General features: G+C 33.5%; 1 protein-coding gene across 26 annotated transcripts in view; it reads left to right on the top strand.

The window, feature by feature from the left end:
- The window catches only part of Zeb1 (zinc finger E-box binding homeobox 1), a 200398-nt gene that overhangs the window by 41341 nt on the left and 138657 nt on the right, over positions 1-20400 (top strand). For 6 of the 26 annotated variants that reach the window (XM_087207009.1, XM_087207020.1, XM_087207017.1 and 3 more), the window contains exons 2-4: positions 814-969; positions 6548-6677; positions 12489-12628. The exons of 12 other annotated variants lie outside the window; for them this stretch is intronic. The gene's annotated coding sequence lies outside the window, so the exon portion shown is untranslated. Of the gene's footprint in view, positions 1-813; positions 970-6547; positions 6682-12488; positions 12629-20400 lie in introns of all 26 variants that reach the window. 8 more of the 26 variants (XM_087207013.1, XM_087207021.1, XM_087207014.1 and 5 more) reach the window with 4 other exon arrangements.

Raw genomic sequence — 20400 nt, 5'->3', positions numbered from 1 at the left:
TGCCTTAGAAAGATATGGGCAGGTGTTCTTTTATGTTTTCATTTTAACTTTATTGCATTTTTGCTAAAGACTCAAGTTATTAAGAGTAACTATTGAAATGAGCATAAGTAATACTAGCGCTCTGAAGTAAAACTTAACATTTGTGAACAATTTAACGTGGCTGATATTTAAGAAGCATCAAAAGAGACTACACAACTGAGTAATCATAAAGCCTAATAACCCAAAATTGTAAGCTCTATGAAGAGTAGCTATAATAGGAGAAAAAGAACCATTAAATTGGTTTAGAAAAGGAGCTGAGATGTTTTTGTACTGTAAAGTAACAAGTGATAACTGTAAATTTTGTCTTCTCAATACAAGAAAATGTTGTTTGCAGGCAAGGCACATTACTTCCATGTAATCTTTAACTTTTATCTTATGTAATACTACAAATAGTTGATGATTTAATAAATATAAGTACACTGTCAGAATGTTTCTAAGCATTATAATTAGTTTTTAGGTGAAGGCAATGTTTGATAGTATTTAAATTTGAGACTTCATAATTGATTATATCATTGAAGAAATACCATCTTTATAATGAATTAATTTGGGTTGCAGGATAATTGGAGGAGCTTCAGGGGAAGTAACTGATTTTTACTTAAAATGGTTCTCTGAAGATAATAGAATTTTTATGGAATTATCTTTTTGTTCATAGCATTTCTTTTCAAACATAATATTATGACTGCTTGAAAGGTGATAGTATTTTCTAATTTAGAGTCGCTGCTCATTATCAGTTGGTGGGTATAGGAACAACTTAATAAATTTTGGGTAATTCAGTTTTCAGTTTAAATTCTCATCTGGCAATTGGCCGAAAACTCCCATCTGAAGACGTGAACATCCAAATGTCAGTTTGTGATTTGGCCACTGTCTGCTTGATGTAGGAAGGCACTATCAAGAAAGACTAATGGAGTGACTATCGAAAGGAAATCAATGGTAAGAATTTTTAATTTAAATTATGTGTATGTGTTATATGTAAAGCAATCAATATATTTAAGTTAAAAATTTAGAGCATTTTAACTGTTAGACAAATGCCAGGTGTTTGAATTTTTGTGTCCACTGCACTTTCAGTAAAACAAAGTATAATTTTATAGATAGGCATACGATTTATGTACTTAATATTGATAACATGGTATTAAAGTGTGAAAATTAGATACATAGTTTAATCCAGTTTTTCATAGTTCTGTTAAAGCTTATTACCTTTTAAAATTGCATATAATAAATATCACTTCAGTAAAGTTTAACTTTTTAAAACATTTATATCAAACTGAATTTATCTGTCAGTTTCGTAGATGCTTTCTACTGTCAGTAATCTGTTGAATACTGTTTTTGTTTTTTTTTCCATTGTAAAATAATAGAGGGAATGAAAAAATATCCTTTTAGCTTAACATTAAGTGTTTTAAAGTGTTGCTGTATCTTAAAAACTGCTGCTATAACTTAATGGAAAATAACTCAGTTTGCACAATAAGTTGTTTATGTTCCAAAAATAAAGTGGAATAACTATATTCATAGTACAGTATCAAATTTTAGTGAGAAAAATCAGGTCTCACTCCCGTGCCTTGCACATTTTGCATTGAAAAAAATTCCTAAGTTTGCCTCATTTTTATATGCTTCACATGAACTTAAGCTTAGATTTTTTTCTCCTGAAAATGTGTTTGGTTTCTATGTATCCCTTTATTTGGACATCTGTCCTATCAGACCCATGATTATATATGTTAACTTTGAATAGGAGGAAAAGTTCAATTCTAAAATATGTAGGTGTTTGTTATAGCGTATTCCACTGTCTCCATTGATGTAATAGCTTTTTGATAACTAGATAATGAATGATGTAGATCAGCATATTAATACCAGATTATAATTCTGTTGGCTATTCTGTTTTCAACATTAAGATTTTTGAAACTGACATACTTTGAGTAATTTTTCTTCCTTAATTAGAGATGTCAAAATATTAGTTGAATCTGGCTATGTTCTTAGCTGTTTCCTAGAGCTTAGTAACAAACATATCAGGAATAGCACTTCTGACAAGCACCTAGCTCAGCATCTATCATCATATGATCATTCATGTGTTGACTGTAAACTAAGTGCTCTAGATGGCAACATCCATCCTCAGTCCATCTATATAGTAATTTAAAATCGTGTAGACTATCTGCTATGTGTCATCCATTTAGCTAGGTGCTAAGGATAAAGTGTAGCAATTTAAAGCAGGCATTCCCTAACTGGTTTTGAACTTCCAACGTAGATGTTAATTACAGTGTAGATATAATTACATAGACAAATGTAAAATTACAACGGGAGCCAATACAGTGAAAAAGCATAAGTTGCTATGAGAGTAGAAGCAATGTGGTTGGTGTATAGCACAGAACCTATGCATTTATTTCTTAAAGTGGAGTGATAACTTGTTTTTTCAACTTAAGTTTACTATTCTATTAACCGAGTATCTTCTAAGCAAGACATTGGAAAGACTAAATTCTAACCATGGGAAAATGTATTTTTTATGGTGCTACTCTGTTTTCTTAGATTTCTTAAGAATTTACAGTAAAGCCTTGTCCAAGCAGAATTCTTATGTGAGAATTTCTCTTATGGGAGAGAAGTTCATAAAAGATCCTTTAATACTTCAGGAACGAATGCCATAAAAGGCGACGCTGATTTCTTTAAGTGATTTAAAGTTGTTGCATACAGATATTTTTAAATGATAGTATGATTTCCTTAATCACCTTTATCCCTTTTAAATAAAAGAATGCAAATTAATGTTTGTCTTACACATTTATTTTCAAAAATACATATTTAGTAAGTTTTGGAAAATAAAGCAGGGAAGCATTTCAATGCCCAATCATTTACATATTTTCTATAGGACACAGACTCACCTAAAGGAAAGACATTAATGATTAAAGCATGATACTCAACAAGGATTGAAGTCAGTTGTTTCCATGTATTAGATCTGTCAACAGTTTGGAACATCATAGAAAACTAGACTTTCTTTATTTTTAAAAATATTACATGCATTGTACATATTAGCATGGTTCCATGTGATATTTCAACATGTGCATGTGACATGTATGGACCAAATTAGGATAATTAGAATTTTCCTCTTTGTGTTTGGAGACTTCTTGATCTTCTAGATTATCATGCGGTATATAGTAAGTTGCTGTGAACTGTAGCCATTCCACTGCGCTCAATTTTTTTTCTTTAGCTGGTAATATAAACAAATTGAATATGGCCATACATTTTAGCATGAAACAAGATCAGAAAAACTTATTTTTAGTAGAAATGATCTTTCTCTAGTTTATTATTGGGATATGTAATCTATTTAAAATATTAAATGAATACAGTCTCTTTCAAATGGCACAACCCATATTGCTAACTTTTTCCTCAGGATTATTTTGAATTTAATCTACGGAGTGACTCCTCGGTTTAGTTTTCTGTGGACATACACAAAAGAGGGTCACCAACTTCACTTTTAAGTATTTTAATGTGAAGATCTCAGCTCAGATCTAACCAGTCCCACTTGTCAGTTCTGTGACAAAGATGGGAATGGTGTCTTGGAGAAACTTGGCTTGTTGGCTGTCATGCTTTGCAGTGTTCATAGCATTCAGTATTCTTTGGCAGCTCCTTTTGGTCCTGAGTTAACTGCCACTGTCCATAATGTCAGGCAGAGAATTAGGGGTTCAGTTACACAAGGATATTTAAAACAAAATTAGTCACATATCACAGGTGGAATATGATACATAACATCTCTTTTATTGAAATAAATTGCAAATGAATTGTTTCTAAAGCAAAGTTGTACCAGTAGTTGTCAATTTCTAACTATGGAGCTTTTTAGTATACAAACAATACAATGTCTGTGTATGCTGTAATGAAATATAATGACTTCTGTTTTGAATTTCGGAGCTGCTACTATCAGAAGAAATGAATTGGAATTAACAACTGTGTGTGATTAGAAGTTTAAAAGAGAAAGGAACATTTTGATAAATCATTTAAAAATTATTTACTTTTAATAAGTTCAAAATAAATTATTAATAAAATTCCTTGATTATAGATGTGACAAGGAAAAGAATGTTTTCAATTCAATATAAAAATAAGAAATTTTTTAATGTAGGGCTGGGGATTTAGCTCAGTGGTTTCACCATCTGCTGCGCAGGTGGAAGGACCCAAGTTCGATCCCCAGTACCAAAAAAAAAGAAAATTTTAAATGTAGAAAATAAAAGATCCATTTTTAAAAAAGAATTTATGACAATTTTATAAAGAGGAATTATTGATACAAATCACAGATTTATTTGAAGGAAATTTGTATCACATCTTTAAAAATTAATATATTTATAATAATTGCAAATATAAATTTGATAGGATATAGTTATTACAGCAGTATTAAGCTAATACAGTGAGACTTTTACTAGATGAACTTAAGAGATAGAAGAGAAAATCCCATTTATTCTATAAATTCTTACAGTGCTGGGCACTGCACTGGGCACTGCACTGGGCACTGGGGCCATGGTCATGAAGAAAGCTGATATAATCCCTAAGTTATTCTCTGGCAGGAAACATAGACATGAAATAAGTAGTTATAGTAGATTGAAGTGCTGTGTGACATTATAAAAACAGCAGTCATTACCCTGAGGATTGATCTCTAAATGTGCTAATAATTAGATTACTTTCCTCATGGAATGAAGTTATTCGCTGACATAAAAGTTTTAGGTAGTCTTTGAAAATATATCTTAGAAATTAGTGAGACTGAGATAGTCTTATTTCTTAGATAGCTTATTTAAAACAAGAAACTGCTATGAGAGATCTTCAGTATTCTGAGGTGTCCAGAAATGTGAATACAAGCAGAACAGGCTCATAATGCCTATCATGTGTATTACACATTACACAAGACATTTAATAAAGTTGTATAAAGCAGTTTTGCATTTAACAGTTTGAAATTGTAATTAAGTTTGTGTCAACAGACTGGTTGGATTTGAGTTTTAATACATACACAAGGTTTTTTCAGTCTTAAGAATGTTGTATAACTCCTCTGTGCTTCAGTTTACCTCCAAAATGGGGGTAGTAACAGCATATAAAATGTTTAGAACAGTATCTGGTACACAAAAAGAACTCAAAAGTAGCTCTCTATGTTACAATCAACAACCACAGTAACAATAATGGTAATACTTTTTTCAACTTAAAAATGTCCTACCTAATCCATAAAATTGAGCTACCTGAAGTACCAGCAGAACAGTGCTTTTGTTTGTTGTCTGTGGAGTGTGAATGTGTGTGTGAAATGGCACTGCCACAGCAGTGTAGATAGGGTATATATAAACAAACTGTCAGGGGAACTCTCCAGACTGTGCAACCTGTTTAAAAGCACAGTACACCAGTCACTCGGAGGCTCCCGTAGACTGTCTTCAGGACCAAGTTTTTCTCAGTGTTTAACCCAGGACTCACTCTGGCCTAGCCATCATGAAATTTATCCATATTCTTATCTAAGGAAGGAAAATAGCAAAACTCTTCTCAGGTTTACTTCATGAGATGGAAGATAAACCCACATAAAAGTAGAGTAAGTTTGGGAATAAAAGAATACATTCATATTCAGTGTTTTTCCTGCACAAATCCCAACAAAAGATCTTTATATATAGGTCTAAATTATATATGTAATATTTGTAAACTTAAACATATAGTGCTACTTGCTACTTAAGAGATTATTTTGTTTCTTAAGATATTCATATATACTTCATATAATCGGTGGATATGTATTTTTTTAATTTGTTAAAGGATATATCTTTATGATATTTTAAGATTTAAATAATTTTGCCATGTAATTCTTTTTGTTGAAAAACAATTTCAGGGTAAAATTTACTTAGACATTTTCTTTGATATATGATCACATGGCTTTGCAGTCTGAGAGTGTAAAAACAATTTATAGATCTGTGAATTCAGTCACCATACATGCAAGTATCTTTGGATGAAGCATTTAAATAAATCTAAAATAGATAATTTATGTCATAGTATCTTTTTAATTTGTAATACAGAAATACTTCTTTCATTGTAAGATTGTAAATGAGAGAAAATTGAGTACTACTAGTTTCCCATGACCGTAATGAGTTCTAAAGGAACCAGTCAGCAAATGTTTATTGAAAATTTACCAGCTGGCTAGCCCTGAGAACTAATAGTCTCATGGTAGCCTAACGGAATTATGCAGCCTTCCCCTGTCTTTGTTCCCCACAACACGCAAAGTCATTCCAAATTCTCCAAATTGAATCAAAAAGCTAAGAAATTATCCAGCCTTTAAAAAAAATTTTTCAGGTTTACTGAGTAAAGAATTCTAATCTGAAAAATACTTGGGATGATAGCTTCAAATGAAAATACATTATTGATTTTTAGGTATGTTATTTCAGAACTTCTCAAATATTCACCCATTATCTGTTTCTTAATTTCATTGTTTCTTGATTTTTTGGCTGAGATCAAGTATGATATTTCTTTTTTCTTTTTCTTTTTCTTGTCTTTTCTTTTTTTTTTTTTTTTTTTTTTTTTTTTGGAGGCAAGGTTTCCCTCTGTAGCTCAGGCTGGCCCTGAACTCACTATATAGCCCAGGCTGGCCTCGAACTCATGGCAATCCTTCTGCGTCAGCCTCCTGAGTGCTGGGATTACAGGCGCGGACACCATGCCTGGCAAGTATGATATTTCTTAACTTCAAAGGGGAAATATAGGGCCGGGGATTATGCTCAGTGGCACTGTGCCTGCCTAGCAAGTGCAAGATCCTGAGTTTGATCCCCAGTACCAAAAAAAAAAGGAAATATAAAATTCCTTTAGTGTTGAGCAATTTTCAGATTGCTTTCCTTGTTCCATTGATTAAAATTCTTTTTCTAAGAATAAAATTTCAGCAGGCACCAAATTACATTTTCTACCTTTAGACTGCCTTTTTAAAGAACAAGATTTTAAATAGTTACAGCAGTCATTATAAACTCTGCTGCTTGTAATACTAGGGCTATACTAGGTATTCATATAGTGTCATGAAGTTTGAGATTAATTTACCAAAATGGACCATAATATATAAGGGAAAGGAAATAAAAACAAGCATGATTGTGTGTGTTTGTGTGTGTGTGTGTCTGTGTGTGTGTGTGAGAGAGAGAGAGAGAGACAGAATACTTCTTTGACAAAATATGTCTTTTTTACCAAATGATCTCATTGAATTGCTTGACTACCATTTATTACTTCTGAGAAGGAGGGAATAGTTGGGAGCACGACTTGGTGTTGCACCATGTTATTCAGCTGTGCCTTAGTGCTGTCAAAGTCTGCTCTGATAGGTTTAGAGTCAAATGAACCTTTGCTGAAAATCCTCTAAATGTATATCTGTGCGCACACAGTCACGCACGCACACACATCTAACCATCAGAATTTGGTTCATCTTTTGAACCACTAGATGTTAATATAGTCAGAATACTTTTTCAGATAAAAACATCAGGCTTGAAAAACAACCTTTTATAGGCTTATAGCATATTTTAAAACACCTATATTAAGCTGAGTGTAGTGGCACATGCCTGTAATCCCTTCACTTGGGAGGCTGAGGCAGGAGGATCGCTTTGAGTTTGAGACCAGCCTAGGTTACATAGTGAGTTCAAGGCTAGTCTGAACTACATAGTGAGACCTCGTTTCAAAAAACAAAACAAAACAAAAGAACAACCCCTATATTGTGAGTTACAGAATTTTAAATGTTAAAATATTTGCAAGGGAATTCAATATAAATTTTGAAAAAATATTAAATCATATTAAACATATGCTATTAAATGTTAATGTGTTATGAGATTGATGTTTATAAGACAATCCAATTAGCATACAGAAAAATAATTTGTTTTCTTGATGATTTGCCTGCTGTGATACATTGTGGGGGGAATCAGCAGTAGTTAACAGTAAAAGCGAAGTCAACCCTTCTCATTTCTGTGAAATAAGGTGACAGTAGATAATCCCATATTGTGCTATAGAATACTTTTTATTAAAGGAGTAACAAATGATGGCCTTGAATGTTCTTTTGCAGTAGAGATGCACATGGAGTATAAGAAAATCATTCTAGTTTAAAATTATATGTCATGTATTTTATTAAAATTTATTTAAAAATTGTAAGAGGGGCATATAAATCTTAGTATTTTTCGTGAATGTTTAACTTAGGCCTGTCATTCACTTCACTCACTACCTGATTACTTATATTAAAAATGGCACAGTGAGCCTGTAGCAACTTACCTTGATAGTACTTAGCTGAGACCAATCAGTCCCATTCAGAGAAGGGAATATCAGTAGGTTAGACAAGGGGCCATTTGAATCATGAGTAGTTTTTGAGATCTAATATGTACCAATAAAATCAAAGGGAAACATGGTTTTATTGACATACAAAGGAGGTAGAGAGGTACCAAAATAAAGTAACCTACTTTGCATTGGTTCACTATACCCTCAAAATTGTTAAATCTGTTTTGTTTTGTTTTACTTTGTGGAGTACAAATTATTTTTCTGAAATTTTATTTTCCTGAAATTTTATTTTCTAAAGTATCACTGAACTAGAACTTACAAAGCTTTTTTCTCTTCAGATATAAATATACACAACAACTGTAATGCAAGTCAAATTGAATTTTAAAATATGGGCAGATCTATGCCAGCCACATACAGGACAGTTTGTCATGTCTATTGTATCCTTGCTTTGTATTGGTTGTGAATGTTCATTAATGTAATAGGGTAATAGCAGTTTACTTAGAATATACTTGATGTAGTAAAGGAAGTTACAGAAACCTGAGCCAAAACATAATTGTGAAAAAATTCAAATATGCACCAAAGAATAGAGACTATTGCAATAAACCTGACTAGTGTACTGGTAACCTACGGCCCAGATTTAACATGAGCAAAATTTTGCCCCATTGGCTTCATCTAGTTTCTATCAGAAATCTCATCTTTTTCCTCCTAAATTCTTCAGTATACATGTCTTTTTTAAAAGATACTTTTCTTAGGCAACCATAATATATTTTTCATTTCCAACAAAATTAATAGTAATTACATATTACTCGTCTCTCTATTCAGTTTCCTCTCCTTTTGACTACAGAATGGCATTTTACATTTGAGTTGTTCATTTCAGAATCCAAGCATTTGGCTATTAGGATTGCTCTGTAGTTAAATTGTCTCTTCTTTCCCACCACTTCTCTACCTCCCTCCCCTTCCACTCCTTGTCTTCTCTTTCTCTCTCCTTCCTTCTCGTAAATGACTTATTGAAGAAACTGAATAAACTCTGGTGTAGTATGTTCCTCATTCTGTATTTTTTTGTTTTTCTGGCCAGCAACTTGGCCTCTAAATTTTGTATAAATTAACATTTAACTCAAAAAGACTTAGATTCAGGTTCCACTTTGGTTTTGGTTTTGAAGGAAGGGAAGACTAGGACTACCTCATGCGTGAAGACACTGCATCACATCAGGGAGCATACAGTGTCTGTTATCTTCTTAGCAGTGCTAAAGCTGAACAATGGTGACAGGGCAGTGTGTTGAGGGTTTTCCATCTCTCATGATTTCATCCATTGCTCATAGTTCTCTGAATCAATTCCATAATTAACTTTTGCAAGATAGTGAATTTTTTAGTCTGCTACCCCTTCAACATGGCATAGTAAATTTGTCCGTTGGAAGAAGTTTTCCCTATAAGCTAAAGCTTTTTGATTGACCTGAAATAATCATCCTAGGAAGAAGCCTGGTGCTGTAAATATGGTCTCTTAAATACCTAGTGTAATATCCAGAGGTAACTGAAGGTACAAGGGCCACGCAGCACATCAAGTACCTTTTCTATATGTGATTGTGGAGACTTTTATAGATAAAGTTACTTCATGCTTGATTTTCCTAAGCAGTGTCAGTGCTAGGATAACTCTATATAGTTAACCTATACAGTGTTGGTCATTTAAGACCAGGAGACCTTTCTCAGCCCTACTTGGTCGAATGTAGCTCTGTTGTGATGAGCTGTGAGTGCTAAGTTGAGTCGGAACATGCTACTTCATGAATCCAGCAAGCTGGACAGTGTCACCTGGACACAGTAGTGGGTAAGTGGTGATAAACTGAAATTCAGGAAATAACCAGTCTCCGGTTTTAGTATTAGCTTGTTTATTAGTTGCTACTCACTCTGCTTTATTTGATGTGTTAATGAACACAATCTGAAGAAAAAAATAAAACTGAAATTTTTTAGAAGTCATGATTTATCGCCTAAAAAAATCTCAGACGATCAACCTTTAAAACTACTTAAATAAGAAAAATTAAAAAGCCAGATATACTGTCTTTATACTGGCTGAAAAAAAAACTGGGAAAAGATTTAGTAATGGAACATTTGACAATAAATTTGAGGGAAATACTAGGTTGTTAGCAAAAGGATGATCATATTTGAAAAATATTACGACTCAAGTAGATACTATTTCTGAATTGAAAATATTGGCAAATTATTTGACTAAAAGTAATTTGTAAATTTTTAAGTCAGTACCTACTTCTCATTTCAAGATGCCTTGTGAGTTTTTTTCTGGACATTCTACAATGAGGCAAAGGCTTACCCCATCAAGATTTTTAAAAGTAACAGTGTCTAAAACAGTGATATTGAAGTACTAGTAGATGTAACTAGGTACTAGAAGAGACCTCTCTGCCCCTGGAGATTTATCTTAAAATTCTTGGACGTCTGACTAAATGGTCAGTAAGAGTTAAGAAATATGGCCTTTGTCCTGGTATTTATGCCACTGCCTGTGACTGACTTACAGCCCCATGCTTCTCTGCCTCTGATTACATGCTACCATCTTTCTGCCGGTGTCAGAAAGTACAACATGAAATCATTCCCTTTACTAGTTGCAAAAATTTAGTTTAGAAACTCAAAAGAGGTGATAAAGCAGCAAACTAGTTTTAGACTTTGAGCACAGTGTAAGATCCACATTGATTCCCCTCTCTAGTCAATGTGCCGAACCTGGGCCAGTGCTCCTTTAAGTATGGGCCACAAACCAGTCCATGACTAAATGCTTACTCTCCATTTCTGTACTTGTTTGAAATTCTTACAGTGCTGTGATATTTCGGTATCATCTAGGCATGTCGCCCATGTTGTCTGATTGAAGGGTAAACCAGCCTTATTAACGTAGCTGTCTGCAGAGTTTTCTGTAGTGTGAACTTAACTCCATGAGCAGTCTTTCACTAGAAATACTGTGGGAAAAATCGGTCAAGACAGAAGAGAAGGTAGATTGCTCGGGTAGATGAATTGTTAGTATGCCTTAGCAATCTACACTTGCAAGTGAAATTAAAAATTGAGCCCTAAATCTCTGAATGAGTATACTTCTTAGACATCATTCCTCTTGCTAATAGGAATGAGGCAGATCATTACATGTGTGAGAACTTTAAGGAGTTTTTAGTGTCGGTCTATTCTCCATGAGAGAAAAGGAATACTGAAGTATTAAAAAGGCAAGTTACATTTTTTCTGTATTAGTATTTTTACTGTGTTTGATATCTGGTAATATATTTTAAGATACAGTGTGTGATTTTCTGACCTTAAAGTATTTCATTCCTTTATAGGAGTTTTGATTGTAATAATATATTTATAGCATTTTCTCATGAATATTTTAAGATAAAGCATTTTAAACATTTTCTTATTGAATATGTTATTGAAAGTTTGTATTGTGAATGTTGTATAACACATTTTCAGATTCTTCAGAATATTTATAGATTTCTAATTTGATGGTATGCAAATTTTGACTTTCAGGTTGACTTAATTTGTTAATATTCTTTATATTCACATTTTTTAGTGCTTGTTATATGCCAAACCTTATTTAAGACACTGCAGATCATCAGTGTGTCAAAAAAACCCCACAAAATTCCTTTTCCTTGTGGAGTTTTACATTCTAGTAGAGTGCTTCACGTGACTATGTAGCATTTAATAAAATGCAAAGGGTTACTTTTTTTTTTTTTTTAGTTATCCTGAAATACATATGTCATTATTAGGACATAATAAATGCAAGGAAAATTTCTGCCTGCTCTGTTTGACTCATTGCTTTTTCAATGAGTTTAGCTGTACAAATTATTATTATTATTATTATTATTTATTTATTTATTTTTTTTGTGGTACCGGGGATCAAACTCAGGACCTTGCGCTTGTGAAGCAGGCAAGGAGCCACTGAGCTAAATCCCTGGCCCTGTGTTAATTATTTTTTAATGTAATTTACAACTATGATCACTTGATAATGTAGGATGTACTTGTATTTTTCTCAATTTCTCAGAGGGTAGAAGTTGAACTGCTCATGGTTTTGGGATTAGGGATTAATGTTTGAAACATACAGTATTTAGGGGAGATGATTTTTTTGAAAGAAAAGCATGATTTGTAGACCACCATAATTTCATCTCATTTCTTATTTTTTCAGAACCTCATTTTGTAAAGTGGAGAGATAAACTTGATCCACTTGGTGTAATCTCAGTATAATTTTTCACTCTTCTCTCCTCCCTCAGGAAAGTCATAAACTTCCAGCGCAAGAAGATTATAAAGAGGTCCCTCCTGCACCAAGAAAGATCTGCAGATCTTTTTCAGTGTCCTGCAAGTATGGGCTAAGAACTTGCTCGGTTTGTACCAAGCACCTTGTTCTCTCAAGGTAAGCACTGTACTGAGCACACACTCCTGGGCCCAGGCTCCACACTCAGGGCTGGCTTTGGAATGCTCCATGGAGGGCCAAGGCTGCCAGGCCTCAGAGCAGGGCTGCATCCGTCAGGAGGTGGCTTCCATTGTTTAGCACTGAAGCATGGCCTAGCCCATGAGGAAGGTTTTCTTTCAGTCCCATTTATGGTAAAACTTGTTTTCCAGCTTAGTCTGCATCTAAATTGGTTAGCAACTGCTGAGGTTCATTCCTCATCAAAAACTCTTCTTGGATGTCTTGAAATTTTCATCTGAGAATTTTGTAACACCATTTAGACGTCATTTGTTGACTTTGAAGATGAACAGAAAGAACCATGATTTTGCACATACCATCCATTTTTGAGAAGTAGATCAGTGTTACATGAGAATAACTTTTGCTGTTGATAAGAAAGTAAATATCTAACAAAATTTTTAAGATGGTAATCTTCTGGATACCACAGTATTGACAATGAAGAGTTAAAGTGTTGAAGAAATCACTTGATTTCATTTATCTTTTCTTAAAATGATCTTGGAAACTAGTGCTACAAGATGTGAACTTCTTATGGATCATTAAATTTGGGGTGGGGGGATTTGCTGATTTTTGTCTGACAGTCTTACCTACACATTTTATTATTTTTCAAAGGAATTGTTCTTCCTAATTTCATAAAAGATATTAAAGAGCCCTTTGTTTTTGTTGTGAGAATGAGAAAAAATACAACTTAGACCTTCTCTGAAAAAACATAACATAAGAACTAATTTACTTGGGCATACATTAGTAGTGTTGGGGCAGGTAATTTAAAAAGATTTAAATCTTGAAATTAGATACAGGCTGTATTAGAGAAGAAATAAGATAACTGAAAATTCAGAGAGATTACATGTATGTGTACCATTTTCTTTGAAATTTTATTTGAGAGCATGTTAAAAATTTTAAGCCTTTATACATAGCATGAAGGAAAATGAACAAATACATAACTCTTTAGCAAGTTGAGAAAACATTAGCATTAAAACCTAAACCTATTGAAATTATAAGGTGAGATATGAAGTAACTGAACAGGATTTTTATTCAAACTAAAGCTTTATTATAATTAAAATGTTTTTAATCTAAAATATTTCTCCTATAAAACACACCTTTTAAAAATGGTTTTGTCTTACAGTAGTACGGGCAGTATATTTTTTAAAAGAAACATTTATTTCATGATTCTACAACTACTGTTACTCTTATTATCTTACCCCCTTATCATCTAGGGTAGCAAAAGTAAAATCTTGTCCCAGCGATTCTTAATAAGAATTTCTTATACCAACTCAATTAGGGCACCAAATAAACCATTCTTCTATCATTTTTGATAATATATAGGAGTAAAATCCCAGTATAATGGTACTGAAAGATTCTTCAATGAAACTAGAATCTTGATGATTTTGTTTTTACATACACATAAAATATATAGTATTTATTTCTTTTGAATTATGTAAGAATGATTTATTTAAAAAATGAGGTATCTTTTAAAAAACTGTAGTCCCTTTAGTCATTGTGGATTACACAGCTTAACAGGTTTCATTTCAGTGGATTCATAGAAGCACATCACTTACTTTGATAATTTTCACCCCCCTTTGCTACCCCTGTCCCGCTCTCCTCCCTAGGTTTCAGATTTGTCTGTTACTACTACTGTGTTTGGATAATAGGTCTTTAAAATTTTTTAAAAAGTAATTACAGATAGTTCATACAAACAGTTCCTACCAGAAATGTACTTTCCTAGGTAAGAGCATGCTCCCTGTACACTTAACAAGTAGATGGAGGTGAGACAGGCAGCCTGGGTGTTTACCAATATTGATTTTTTTAGAGATGGGACAACAAGGAAATTCTGGTACAGTTCTCTCCTTGAAGGCATATAAACCAGCACTGTCTAGTAAAAAATAACAACAGTGGTAATTCAAGCCACAGTTAAAATTTTTGTCTGTGATTTTAAGATTTCTAGCAGTCACAATAAGATTTTTTAAAGTCTAAATTAATTTTAATTATGTTCTATTTAACCCAGCATATCCAAAATATTATTTCAACATCAGTATAAAAATTTATGAAATATTTTACATTTTTTCATACTAATTCAAAATCTAGTGTGTATTTTATACTCACAGCACATTTTATATTGGACTAGCCACAGTTCAAGTGCTCAGTAGCCATGTGTGGCTAGTAACTACCACCATATTCGAAAGTATAGATTTAAAAAATGGTGTGGATGGCTCCCATTTTAGCTTCATTTGTGCTGAAAGTCCCCGGGGTAACACTTTGAGCTCTCTTGGTTTAGAGTTTCCAGATTAAATTAAACAATAGGAAGCAAAACAAAACTGGATAACCACTTCAATTTGACTTTTGGATAAATAACAAGTTATTGTTTAGTGTGATTATGTCCCATTCTGTATTTATCTAAATTTAACCAGGTATTTTGTATTTTGTCTGGCAGCCCTGCCCTGCCCTGGTTTAATTTGAGTGGAGGACATGATCATCAGTCTGCCTCTAAACTTGTAGTACTACAGGATAGAGACTCTGCAGAAGATTTTGACAACCTTGTGAAAATCAGTATGCAAACCACAAACTATCCGTAGCTCATTTCTTTTTGATTATCTAGGTTATTTAAGACAGAAGAGAGACTTCTTGTGACAGTGACTCAGTCCTTACATATTTAAACATTTCAAATCCAAATTATTACATTAAGGTTTATTAAGTTATGAATTGATTACTTGAATTTATAAAATATAAATTGTCTAACAGTACATCACTGGCACTACATCTCATGAAAAGTCATTCTTGGTCGTAATTGCAACTATTTTCAGGGTCCTGGCAATTTCAAGTATTTTTTAGCATTGGTTACCACAGCACCTGTTACTTAACTCTCAAGTTAGCAAGCATTAGCACAAAACATTAGGTTACTGACTGCCAGTGTAAGATAAATACTTGTAATTCTTTGCTCTGGTATTGACCATTGGGTCCTGACTCCTTTAACAATCAGTTATTTTACCAGTCTCTCTCATTTCTCATAAGGGCTGTTTTTATACAGGAACATCCTTCCATTTTTATTCTTTAATATTTTAATGTATTAATTTTAGTAGCATTTTTGAAGTACCTAGCAGTCTCTTTTAGTTGTGTGGATCTACCTGCCTTAAAGCTCTACAGAAGAGACCATTCATGTTCTCTAAGGACAGTAGTTATACAGGCTCCACATCCCCTCTCAGTGGGAACACATGCCTTCCAGAAGTAAAAGACTGTAGATGACAGCCTGTGTCATTAGCAGCTGGGCGGGCAGTTACAGCAGATGCGAGTCAGTGCAGCATTTTAGTAGTTCAGAGTTTAAGCTATGGCGCATTCCAAATCCATCCACACTTAGGAGAATGTACCCAAGAGTGTCGATAAGTTTATAATTACTGCATTTCCTTCAGAGAACAAGAATTGCAGGTAAGTTGTTCTTTTTTTTTTTTTTTAGTCATCTAGTAATTACTTTTAAATAAGACATTTCAGGACCTGAAAGTATTCTCCTTTGCCCCAAAACAGTCACCTAAAAGGTCTCAAACATAGCCTTCATTATATAATACTTTCTTCCTTACTCAGAGAAGGAATTGAAGCTGGTAGCAACTGTGGGGTTGGGGGGAAGACAACTTATTGTCATTTGAAAGCTGTGAATGTGAGAAGAAATATTCTAAGTTTATGTAAGAGTCTTGTTTGGTCTAACTTATAATGTCTAAAGTATAAGTTATTTTGTCAAATTAACACCTACATTTATGTATAAGTAAGGTTTTAGCCTTTCCTAGCTAATGTCTTTAACAGCAGTGAGTAAATTAATGAGCTGTATTTGGGATTTTGCTTTTATTCTCAAGACTAACTTGTTTAAAGGCTTTAGTCTTATTTTTTTTTATTTATTTTTTTATTTAGCCTTATTTTTGAAACCACAATTTAAAGCTACTAAAGATCATAACTGTTATCTAGTCCTCTTTTTACCTAGAGATACTTGGATGAGCTTTGTATAACCTTATTTTGTTCCCCTATTCCTTTTGGGGGGGGAAGTTGTCCTTAATTTTTATCATATTCTCAAAGGGTTTTATTAGAAAAAATTTGGTCAGCCACTACTTACTTGAGCTACCATAATCATTTTACTGATGAAGAAACTGAGCTGGAAGTAATTTAATACTTGTGAAAATTAAAGCTTATTTCTTAAAAAATCATACCATTAAGAAAACTTAATTTGCCTCAGTGAAACTTGAGAATACCAACTTAATTGGAATAGTTTACTGATAGTTTGTTATGTCTTTAACTGGAACATTTACTAGTTATTTACATAAAAATGGCCCTCCATTAAAGAGACTATATGATAAATTCTTGAAGATAAAGAGAAAATGAGTAATCTATAATAATTTAAATCATTTTTTCTTTCAAATCCTTTGTCTAAAAGGAGTGACTAAAACTTAACATAGGCAAATAATGTTATTTTTGTTAAGCCTTGAGTATTTTTCAATGATTAGGGTACATTGGGATCTTTTGATTATAAGATGCTTTTAATGTTATAATAATACTTTAGAAATGCTAAGAAAGTTCTACATTAATTAAGGGAACCAATACCTCCTCAAAATAAGGAAAATAACATGTTGGTTTTTTTTCTTGGTAATGATCAATAAAGTGTACCTAAATCAAGATTTATGAATGTGCCATTAATTGAATGTTAGAATAAAAAGAAATTGGGATGTTAATATACAGAAAACAGTTATTCCCTGAAAAGAATAATGTAAGACAACTTAAAACACTGTAATTTTTATTTAAATTATTCTGTGAAGATTCTAAAATGAGACTATAAAGCTCATTATAAAAATACAGATTTCAGAAATAGATTTTTGTTTCTTTTTCTTTTGAGCGTTTTCACTCAATATGATCATTGCTTGCACCCTTTTGCTTTCAAGCCCCAGTGGTAGGGCTTGAACCCAGGACCTTGTGCATGCTAGACACACACGATACCACTATGCTGCACCTCAGGCCCATAAAAGGTGGCTTGTTAAGTGAGCCAGATTTTACTTTTAATTCAAGATGAGCAATTTGTGAAAGGCACTTGTTAGACCTGTGTTACTTGCCATGGGTAATTCAAACAAAGAAAACAACTGTATTTTTACTTTTCATCCACCAAATTACTTTCATATATAAGGTTTAAATTATTCATCAGAACATTTGCAAGTATTTAGAGTTTTTTAAAAGTTCAGTAGAAAAATATTAAATATTGAATTTTCATTCAAAGAAACTGAAACAGTTAATTGATCCACTCAAATTATTAAAACAGTGGTGATGTCTTATATTTTATGAGATTAAAAAACCTATCATTTCTATGTAGACAATGAGTAGAAATTCATTTAGGTTCAATTTTATTATCATACATTGTTTAAAATAGAACTTTCAAGTAAGAACCATTAAAAATAACTTCTCCCTTGGGCCAGGAATTTAGCTCAGTGGTTCTGCCGCCTGCCCCACAAGCACAAGGACCCGAGTTTGATCCCCCATACAAAAAAAAAAACTTCTCACTGTGCCTCCATGCACATGATATATATTTCTGTATATAAACAATTTAGCATTTAACTCTTATTTTCTTTAAGTTTATGTATTAAAATGTTTTAGCAATTTAATAGTATACACTAGAGTACTTAAATTTAGAAACTTTACCACAACTACCTGTGATGTTCTTATATAGGGAATAAATAAGTTTATTTAATCACTGTGAGATTAAGAGTGGAAATGAAACATTTCCTGCCCTCACAGAATTCAGTCTACTAAAGATGTGTGATGGGGTGTTGAGAAGGGAAGGCAGAGGGCATTGCTAACCTCATATGGGGTCAGAGAACAAGGCTATAATCCATCTCACATGGCAGAAATGAAATTTTACCTGAACCTGGGACGCTACTAGAAGTTAGTAAAACAAAATGGGAAGGTAGAATAGTGTTCTGAGCTGAGGGCACGACAGATGTGAAAACCCTGAAAGGGAGAGCAAGACATAGTCAAGACAAGACGTATGGAGGAAGGAAAAATGAGAACATATGGCAAGCCATCTTTCAAGTCATTACTACTTCATATTGGGGCTTTAGTATAAGAGCAGTGAGAAGACATTGACCATGAGATTTACATTTTTAAAAACTTTTCCTTAAAGCCTAATATACATCTAGAACAGTGAGCGTATTGTAAGTATATAGCTCCAAGAGTTGTCATGAGGTGAACCACCTGTGTGATCAGCACCAGATAAAACAGAACACTACTAGCATGTTGAAAGTCCCCCTATATCTTTCCTTTCTGATGGTCCTGTCCCCTATTCTTTAAGGAGACCCTCTTGCCTGACTTTTTTTTTTTGGTACCGGGGATCAAATTCAGGTCCTTGTGCTTGCAAGGCAGGCGCCGGAACCACTGAGCTAAATCCCCAGCCTGATCCATGTTTTGAACATAGTTGCCAATAATTGTCATTGCCCTCTAACATTCAAATTCTATGAATGTACCTGTTTTTCTGAGATCACTACATCTCCCCCATGAAGGATAGAAAGGTGTGAATTCAGTAAGCTTCACAAGTCTAGGAAACATGATAATGGACTTTGGCTAGTGTGGTGGCAACGATGATGAAAATTAGTCGGCATATCGGAGAGCTCCTTATGAGTTAGACTGCATAGAATGTGGGGGTGAGTTTGGGGTTGGAATGAGGAATACAGAAAACCCAAGAATAACAGGTTTCTGGCTTGGGCAGGGCCCGGTGATGGTGCCCCCCATTAAGTCCAAGCAGTGGGTTCCGTAGTAGTGATAGAGGAGAGTGATGCATTTGATTTCTGATACATTTGAGCGGCATTTGAAGTATTGCATAGGTCTGCTTTAACAAATACTGTAACTAATTAATATCTGAATGAATAATGTTACATTCATTCCTACAGTGTGTTAACAAAGATTGTACCTATCCAAAATGGCAGATCTTGTCTTCACTATTCTTCATCTTTAAATCTCATGGACACTTTTTATACGTTTACAAGAGTGATCTTGTATCGTGTTTTTCTTTTTCATTTATGTATTTCCCCAAAGTAGTGCTAAATTTATACACAAGAGCAACACTTCCTGTATAAGAGACATGAAAGACAAATTTGTTATTTGGTAAGACTTTAATGGGCTGAAATAAATGTTCATTAAGTTTTGTTAGGAGAAGAGGAGAGAGAGAGATGACGTTTAACTTAAACTCTAGCTGAGGCAGGTTGCACAAAGGAGAACCCTGAGCACCTAATTGGAAAGAGCACCTAATTGGAAAGAGATGCAACACCAGAGTAGTAGAGTAGCTGTTCCACAGGAGAAACCTCGCCTGCTTCCCAGTGGACTCAACATGTCTTTTCCTGGAATCAGTGGACAGGTTTCAGGGAGTCTGGATCTCTCTGCAGTCACGGCAGTAGTTCGTGGTATCTTTTCTGGAGAAAGGGTCTGTTGCTTTTATCAGAATCTTAAATCCAAAAGAAGTTGATAAAATAGTCCAGCTCTGCTAACATAAAATATTTTTAATTTAACTTCTTTGTATTTTTAATGTAGAGAATTAAATTAGAGAAATTAAAACATTCAGTATTATAATGCCCCCACCTTGTTCTTGATATTTACTAGTGCACTCTTCAACAGAGAATCCTGATAAATGTATTAGTAGGATTGATTATATAATTAATTAAAGATAGTGTTTGTTTTATTAATTCCATGACTTTTCTGTAAAATGACAATTA

The sequence above is a fragment of the Heterocephalus glaber genome, unplaced genomic scaffold (assembly GCF_053883595.1).
Source record: "Heterocephalus glaber isolate CG9 unplaced genomic scaffold, H.glaber_assembly_v1.0 deba00000738, whole genome shotgun sequence".
NCBI classification, from domain to species: Eukaryota; Metazoa; Chordata; class Mammalia; order Rodentia; family Bathyergidae; genus Heterocephalus; species Heterocephalus glaber.
The sequence above is the reverse complement of the archived record's forward strand: the minus strand, read 5'-3'. Positions and strand labels throughout refer to the sequence as shown.